Source organism: Phaseolus vulgaris, chromosome 4 (genome assembly GCF_051622355.1).
Source record: "Phaseolus vulgaris cultivar YP4 chromosome 4, ASM5162235v1, whole genome shotgun sequence".
Lineage (NCBI taxonomy): Eukaryota > Viridiplantae > Streptophyta > Magnoliopsida > Fabales > Fabaceae > Phaseolus > Phaseolus vulgaris.
In genome coordinates, this window is record NC_143501.1 from 36644902 (window position 1) to 36654876 (window position 9975).

The window sequence follows — 9975 nt, forward strand, 5'->3', positions numbered from 1 at the left end:
GAAGGACCCAATGTCACAAAAAAGTTGGGTAGTCAATGTTAAAGGCTGAAGCCTTATTTAGGTGGTGAAATTGAAAGGATCATCATAGTGATTTTTGTTAAGGAGCTATAAAGAAACAAGCGTCAAGCTATATGAAGTTAAACAAGTGTTTGTTGGGAGACAACCTAGTATTTTAATTATTATGTTTTATTTTTGTGTGTTTTGTTTAGTTTTTGTTTAAGTTCTATGTTATGTGGTGAAACCAAGTTGGATTACCCCAGAACAGTTCGAATTGTATGTTGCATGACCTGGGGACAAATATTACTTTTCCGGAGGGGCAGGTCCAGCAAATGAAGCAAGGCGATCTACAACTGTAAATGAGAATTTTAAAACATAGTTGGATGAGTTGCTAAGAAGAGAAGATTGAGCATAAAACATGATTTTATCTTTCTAGTTATTTCCTCTCAGTCTGTTTAATTTGCTTATTTTTTTTAATTGATCAATTTGCTTATATTTTTAGTTTTACTTTATTTGTTGAGTTGTTTTTCTAGTTTTATTTTGTTCATAAACAATATTGTTAGAACTGGAATATTAATTTGAATTGTGGGAAAATTATTAATTAGACTTTGTGTTTAAAGATTAAAACAATGAAATGATATAGACATGGATTGGAAAAGAAAATGTGTTGAATTAATATTCAAATTTAGTTGAGATTGTGGTACATGAAAATTAAATAGGATGATTAGTTGGAACAGAGAATTGTAAGCTATAAGGAATTAAACTAATTGAGCCTGGGAAGTAAATTAATTGTTGCACTGCAACCCGCTTCTAATTCCATAGTCTCTTGCTCCTTCAATCTTCTCTTCTTTGTCAATAGATCCTTCATGAATCTGGCAGAAATGGGCATTTGTTCCAAAGGTTCATAAAAGGAGTATTGATCTATAATTGCTTAAGAATTTCATAAAATCTAATAAACTGTCGCTCTATATTCTTCTTTGAGGGAACATGTGGCTAAGGTAAATCTAAAATTGGAGCACTTTGCTTCACATTCTTTTTTTTTCTTTTTTTTTCTTTTCTATATGTACACTCTCTTTTTCTTTTCCTTCACACTCAATTTTTATTTCTTCATTTTTTCTCTCCTCACAAATAATCAAATTGTCTTCAATCCTCTCTCCTATAACTATTCCACTTCTAGTAGTAACCGAATTACATTTCTCCTTGAGCTTTATCTGTGTGTTGGATGTAAATTGCTTATTTTAGGGGTTCTCCAATTGCTTTGCAATATGTCCCACTTCTATCTCCAATCTTCCAATAGAAGTGTCAATATTCTTTTGGTTGGAGAGTGATGCTTAGTGGTTATTGTTGTTGAAAGGGGTTTTGCTTAAAACTTTGATTTTGATTGCTTCTCCAACCTCTAGGATGATTGTTATTATTGGAGAATCCACCTTTCCTTCCTTGATTTCCCATATAATGAACCTCTTCTTCAGATGAATTATTTTGAGAAGAGCAGTGACCATTTGGATGATTACCTCCACAAAAATTACACTTGATGAATTGAATTAGGCTCTGATAAGAATGCACAACTTGTAATTGCTGTGGTAGATTACATATCTGCTTCATCAATGCTTCCATCTACTGTGTCAAATTTTTTTTTAGCCAAAAGTGCATTTAAAGTATTATTATCCATTATCCCCCACTACAAGAAGATTTGATATGACATATAACACCAATCCGTATGTAAGAGACCAAATTTGTATGTAAAACATAGTTACATATGGATATCCGTATGTAAAACTATCGTAGGTAACTGTTATATACGAATTCAAAATCTATATGTAATTACATACGAGTAAATCTATATGTAAAATAAATTTGTATGTAATTACATACGGATACAAAAGATGCAGTTCATTGCACTTTGATGGGAAATTGTCAATAAAGAAGAAATAAAGACAAATGCTATAGTTCTCTGCTTAAAAAGACTTGAGAACGAAAATAAGAGAAAAGATGCTTCAGAGATGATAACTTCTTAGCTTATTCATGTATTTAAATATATACATGCATATATATATATATATATATATATATATATATATATAACATATAGACAATTCCAATCTCGATATCCCTTGTTGTGATACTTTTGTCCTCACCGCCAGTCAAAAAGGTGTGATGAAAACCATCAAGCCTCGAAACATTTGGCTAAGAAGATTGGAAGCAAAGAAAGGATCTTAGAAGACTCTCATCTCAAGGAGAATTAATGTTATCTGCTCTTCCATTTTTTATTTAGATTTGCAAACATTATACAGAGTAGTATAGGCTTTATTTTGGGTTTGTATTTGGGCCATGTTTTGGGTCATGTATTGGCCCAATTAGAGTAAGGTGTAAATAATAAAAAAAAAGTCTAACTAGAGTTACAATTGGGCCTCCTTGGACCCAATGCAACTCTAGACCATTTAGGGTGCATAAATAAATTTTTAGAGTGAAAATAGAAAGCATGGAGTGGCAAGGAAGGCATGAAGGTTCACATGTCATTTCCTTAATGGAGAGGATTATCTCTAATTAGAGGAGGACACTTGTCAACCTCTAACTTGAAAGGATTTGCTCCAATTAGAGAGAGTCACTTGTCCTTTTATGAGTAGAGAGTTTTTAGGGTTAAAGCTTGCACGTTGGTTGCCCATGGCACTATAAATACAAGTGCTAGACCCCTTGTAAATTAGCTTTGAATAGACTATTGAATTGCTGTCAAAATTTCAGCCTCAACTAGTGTCTTAGCTCACTCTTTGTTAGCACTCATTTTGTGTCTAGCTTAGAACTTCTTAGGAATTGGCCTCACCTCTCTTAAGCTTCATTATCATTCTTCATACACCAGTACTTCACAATTTCTTTCACTCATTTTTGTTGATCTAGTGTGATCAAAGGCTTTGAAGAATCCAAATCCAAGTGCTTGATGCAAGGCTGGAGTTGCTGCTATGTTTAGGATAGGTTTTAGGTAGTTTAAATGTGTAATCCACTCTTTGTTGAATCTAAAGTTAATGTGTTTTAAAACCTTTTTGAGTTTAAAGTGTTCTTCAAACTAAGTGAAAAACAACCTGTTGTTTTGTCGAAACAACCGATTGTTTTGTTGTTAGGTGTTTTTGAAAAGGTTGAAAACGGTTTTGGTTGGTTAACTTGCTGTCAAACCAAAACAATCGATTGTTTCGTGGTTTCAATCGATTTTTTCTTTGAAAATCCTAACAAAATTCTGTTTTGTTAGTTGAGTGTGCTTTAAATGATTTCCAACTGAATACGCTACTCTATTAAATGTTTTGACCAATCTTTGAAAGGTATAATAGTTTGTTTATGTTTTATAACAAACAAGAAAAACATATTTGAGTTTTTTCAATTGTGAAAGATTGCTTTCATGTTTTGAACATTCACAAAAAACTTTGGGTTTTCTCAAGAGAGAGTGGAATAGGATTACATCTGTATTGATTTCAGATTGTTCTGTAAACAAGTGTAATTCGTTTTGAATTTTTCTGTAAATTCTGGTGTTGTTGCCAAGGAGTGTTGTGTGCTCTTGAGGTTGTCAAGATCAACATTCGTGGTGTGTGTTGTGCCAAAGGAAGTATGTTTCTGGAAGGGTTCAAGGTCACCTCTTTGGTGGTTTGTGTGTAATCTGTGTTGATTGCTTAGTGGATTGCCCGGTGGCTTATGCGGACTGGATGTAGCTCTTGGTTTAAGAGTGAACCAGTATAAACTGTTTGTGTATCTTTTTCTTCCCTTAAACTCATTTAAATTCAGATGTTATTGCTTTACTAGTATAAAAAACCGATTGTTTCGAAGAAACAACCGATTGTTTTTCTGGTGCTTTGTTGTTTTGTGCTTTATATCTTGGCTAACTGAATTTCTGATTGAGTTTCATACAAAGGATTTTGTTCTAGCTGAAAAAGTTTTCAAAAACCCCTCTTAAACAATTCACCCCCCCTCCCCTCTCGTTTAAGGCCATATATTCTAACAATTTTAGTCACCCAATCCCACCAAATTCCGCACCCCAAAATACAAAACAAAAGACTCATAGCAAGGCAAGCTAGGATTGCATCAAGTGGTATCTAGAACATTAGGTTCCGGTTCTTCAAGAGATAAGTTCTCAAAAATTTGTTCTTCATGTTTTCATATTGTTTACATGTTGTTTTTCATGTCTTGATTCTGTTTTGGTTTTAGTTCTACCATTTTGCTTGTTCTTTGTTTGGTTTAATCGGTTCAAATAACTTGTTCTTTCTCAAACCATCTATATTGTCGTTTAGGAGTTCTTTTTTACTTTATCTTATGTGCTTTTTAATTTTGTTGAGTCTTCTTTCATTTTCTTTTGGTAAAAACAGTTTATATTGGTTTCATTTTTATTTTATGATCCATTTCTAGTTGTTTAAAGTCATGTTGTTTCCATATATGTCATAAAATCAAGTAGTCCTTTATTTGATTTTTTGTTTCTTGTTTTTACAATGCATATCCATGTGGTTTGAGTCATTTTGTGTTTTTTGTGTGCTTTTCCTTTTAAGTTTTTGAGTCTCTTATCCTTTTATTAGATCATTAACAAGTTCATTAGTTAGGTTTCTATTATTTCTTGAGTTTCAATTCTTTTATTCAAATTCCTTAGGTTTCTTTTTTCCAGTTTTTTGTGAAACTTTGTCTCTGTTGTGAGAATTTATTGTGGTTTTTTATTTTGGTAAAAAAATCTGAAAAAATTCACAGAACCCTATTGAGATGTTGTTCGTATCCAATTAAAACAGAATGTCCAAAAAAATAGAAAAAAAGTTATAAACAATAAAAGTCAGGACGTTTTCAGCCCAGAATAAAAAATAGTTTCAGTGTGGTGTTACTCTCAGAAAACAATTTACTGCACCTTATTCCTTGGGTTTTTTGACCTGAATTTTTTACCACACCTTAATTGATGTGTTTTGGAATTGGGATAAAATTTTGGGATTCAAATTCATTATAATATTTCCCCAATAAAGTTTTGAATTATCTTTGCCAGTGCTGAAAAACAGTTTCAATCTCTGAATACTGGTGCTGCAAGTGTTTGATTTATTTCTCTCATAATACACACCCGTTTGACCTAAAAATTGTTTCGTTTTATCAAATATTGTGTTGATATTATCACATAAACATTTAATGCACACAATGTTTGTGTATGAATTTTCACAAATTTTGGAAGTTTCAGTGTCGGTTTCATTCTAGAATTTTTGTTCTGGAATCTATTCTAGTTCCATTCATAGGTTTCCTATTTGAGTGCTCATTGTTTTTGTTAGCTTTAATTGTTGACTTGTGTCTTAAAATACTCCTTGCAGTTGCCAAAATAAATCCATTTGAGTTTAGCAATTTTAATTGAGCTTTTCTTGATTTTTACTTGTTGGCCCCATAAGGTGAAATTCATATTGAGTGAAAGTTTGGTTTTGAAGTTGTGAAGCTAATTTCTACTTGATGATTCATAGCTAAAGGCTAAAGCTAGTGATTATTTGGAGACGGCAGAAATAGAAGACAAGAATCAAGTTCGTATAAAGAGAAAAAAGATTTGAAAACTTGAAGAAAATAAATTCATAAAAAAGAATTGTTTTATTTTTTAGCTTTGTATCACCGAACCTTTGTGTTCAAGTTTATTTTCCTTGCTTATTTTTGCTTATATTAGTTGGTGGGGAAAATTCTTTCAAAGAAATCCCATTAAAAACATTGTAATAGCTAAATTCGTTCATTAGTCATGAAAATGTGCAAGGGGCTCTAAGTGTCACTTGCACTTTCACATAGGATACATCTAGTTTACTTTTCCATCTTTCTTTCTTTATTTTCTCTTTGCATTTAATTCCTTCTTGTTTAATTTCTTGCTTTCTTTTAATCTTTAAGTCTTCGTGATACCTAGGTTATTGCTCTCCATTTGTAGTTGATCTTCCTTTGATCACTAGGACGCCTTGCATACATCACATTTAGGGAAAATTTGTTTTGAAGTTTCTTTTGAGGAAAAACTTTGTTAAGACTATCTGAGGTAAGCTTTGGATAAGGGAAGACTTGGTATTTAAGAAGTCCTAGTGACTCACCTCTCTTTCCTGGGAGTGAACTTGGAGACAATTTGACTTGTTGAATTTGATTGAAACTTCACCAACTCTAAAACCTCTTTGTGAAAATATTTTATCACTCATTTGAAAAAAAATTTGGTGAAAATCATGTCTTTTTAATTTCAAAATGAGTGATCATAACCATGCATCTAGTGTTCAAGGTAGTAATAAGAACACAAAAGATAACTATGGGTGGAAAGTAGAGGCTAGGTTATTGAGAACAAAATTAGAAAAACATAAAGAAAAATACAGATAAAAAAATGGATGAGATGAGAGAAATGTTTGGAAAATTAGTTCTCAATCAAAACATGGGAAAATGGTGTGAGGAAGAAAGGCATAGGCATAGAATAAATCATGACTTTGATGAGCAATCTGAGAGAGCGTTTGTATCAGCTCCACAGACTTCAACAAAGAGATAGAACTGTTGAAGAATACAGACAAAAATGGAGTTACTTATGTTGAGGGTAGGAATAAGAGAAGAGCCTAGAAAAACCATTGATAGATTCAAAAGTGGTCTAAACCTTGAAATCCGGGATAGGGTTGAACTTTCTCCCTTTAATTACTTTAAAGTTTTGAATGAAATAGTTCAAAAATGTGTTAGGATAGAACAACGAATTTAAGAAGGACTACCTCTAGAGAAGATTATCTTCATACTTCCTATTCCAAAAGAGGGTTTAAAAAGGGAAGATCACCCCTCCAAATCCAGGTATGAAGGGTCACAAGAGGATGAAAGGTAAATAAAAATAGAAAAGTCTTTTTCTGGAGCTGAACCAGATAGTGATAAAAATTTCCCTTCAATTACAAAACCTTGTGAGGATGTGCTTGAAGAAAAATCTATGTCTTGAGCTAAACCAGATATAGATATAAATCTTTCCTTCATAGAAAATACATAAGAATGTTTGATTGAAAACGAAGAAGAAGAGGAAACCAACAAAGAATAAGAGTCTTTTATGACACCCCCTGCAAGCACAGCTGAGAAAGAATCCTTAAAGGGGGATTGCAATACTTTGAACTCTTCTTTTTAATTCTATAATGCTCATCCTTCTTCACAAAAATCTCAAAAACAAAATTTTGTGATGTTGTTGCCTAGTTTCGGAAATAAACAACACAAAGTGAACAAAAATAGTTTTGAAAAAGGCCTTATGTTTTTCTTTAAAAAATGTTATAAAAATAAAGAGCCTTGTTTCTGTTATGTTTTCTTTTCTTTTTAATTTTCTTTTGAAGAAAATTATCTCATATTAGTTTGAAGTCTATTGTAGAATGACATTTGATCCAGTAGGAAAATAACAAATAAACAGAGGTTGTTGTCATTGAGCATCATTCTGATTTGAGGAATATCCTTTTCAAGAGGGAGGGAATGAAGAAAACCATCAAGTCTAGAAACATTTGGCTAAGAAGATTGGAAGCAAATAAAGGATCTTAGAAAACTCTCATCTCAGCAAGAATTAATGTTGTCTACTCTTCCATTTTTTATTTAGCTTTGCAAAAATTATACAAAGTAGTATATGATTTATTTTGGGCTTGTATTTGGGCCATGTTTTGGGCCAATTTTCATGGGCTATGTATTGGGCCAATTAGAGTAGGGTGTAAATAATAATAAAAAAAAGTCTAGCTAGAGTTACAATTGGGCCTCCTTGGCCCAATGCAACTCTAGACCATTTAGGGTGCACAAATAAATTTTTAGAGTGAAAATAAAAGGCATGGAGTGGCAAAGAAGGCATGAAGGTTCACATGTCATCTCCTTAATGGAGAGGATTATCTCCAATTAGAGAAGGACACTTGTCAACCTCTAATTTGAGAGGATTTGCTCCAATTAGAGAGAGTCACTTGTACTTCTATGAGTGGAGAGTTTTTAGGGTTAGAGCTTGCACCTTGGATGCCCATGGCACTATAAATACAAGTGCTAGCCCCCTTGTAAATTAGCTTTGAATAGACTATTGAATTGTTGTCAAAATTTCAGCCTCAACTAGACTCTTACCTCACTCTTTGCTAGCACTAGTTTTGTGTCTAGCTTAGAACTTCTTAGGAGTTGGCCTCACATCTCTTAAGCTTCATTATCATTCTCGATACACCAGTACCTCACAATTTTTTTTCACTCATTTAACCACCCAATCCCACTAAATTCTGCATCCTAAAATACAAAATAAAAGACTCATAGCAATGCAAGCTAGGATTACATCCAGGTGGTATACTAGTGAAAAAAAATAATCATACCATACCATGACCACCCGCTACCAATATCATAAACTTTATACCAATATTTTTCTTAATAGAAGATTTATATTACATTCACATGTATTACCCACACACTGACTTTCCCACTCTTAATTGGTAATAAGAGAAAATTATATAGGAATTACATACACAACACATCATTTAAAATTCAGAACTTCCCGCCTACACATAGCACATAGACCATTAATTCATACTAAAACATACAAAAAAGCATGTGATTATAGATTACTATGTAGCCAGCACTCATCCAAAATACAAGAATTTATATTCATTTTATTTCCTAGTTTTTCCAGTTTCGTTAAAATGATATAATCATCAAAAGTTTGGATTGGATACTGATCTGTTGAAGGAAGTGGAATGTGATAAGAAGGGGATTAATCGCTATATATATTATTGATATACAATAAATGAAATATACCAATGATATACAATAAATGTTATCAATATCTTTGTAACTAAACATGCTCACACTACAGTAATATATATCAAGCCTTGCTATGTGTTGCTTGTAACTAAAGATCGATGTCTCAGAACTGAAATTCTATAAAACAAAAGTATCTAGACATGAAAATCAAGACAAAACTAGAAAGTAATAAAACCGAGCACGATTGAAGCAGGGGAGGCAGAGGAAGATGGACACTGACCTAAATGCCGTGAAGAATCTGAAATGGGAAGCACATATAAGCCTTATTAGATCAATCATACACCTTATTTCTACTTCTACTTCCTACTGTTGCTTCACTTTTGCTGCAAATATTTCCTTTGCCTATCACGATGGACAATTGTAAGCATGCAAATACTACTAATCAACAATTACATCATACTTATAAGGAACGATACTCAACAATGGTATATTATCCCTCCATTTTGTCATTTCACGAATTATAAATGCATAGTGATTCAATTTCTAAAACAGTTTTAAAACATTTTTATCTATAAATCCCAAACATCATATAGATATAATGCTGAGAGGACCAATGTCCTAAGTCCTGTCAGAAGAACACCAATCCAAACATGTATGTTAAGCATGTTCAATGAAAAGGCCGTTCCAGTTATTCCCAGTTATTGTCAAACATGTTTGTGTTTCAGAAGTTGATAGTCTGCTATTTGTGGAATGACTTTCATTATTGTCATCTAGTGGTAGTACTCAACCAATTGTACCCATTGTTTTTAGTTAATGTAATAAAAACACAACTGTCAACCTTATTTACGAAAAACGAAGACAGGTCAAATAAATAATTCTTAAATCACTTTAATCATCTACGTTAAAAATAGCCACGTAGGTAATTAAGAATATCTTTAAACATCTTGCAATATTTTGTTAATCCCTTTATACTACCCACAATATATTTCACATTTAATTTTTCTCTAAAACTAGATTTCACTTTAAAAATTTAAGTAACATTTTCTAGGTTCTACAATAAATAAAAAATATATTAAGAGAGAATTTAAATATTATTTTGTGGTCATTTTTTAATAGTTTTTATAGAAGTCATTTTCCACAATGTAGATTTTATTTTTCTCCTTAATACAAAATATTGTAAATAATAGGCTTTATGTTTAAAATCTTTGTTGAAGATTGATGTGAGTTGATTTTAAAATTGCACATTTTATGGGTTGCACTTTGTTTATGGTTTTTTTATTTTAAGCAGAATATGGTAAGAAACCCAAAGAA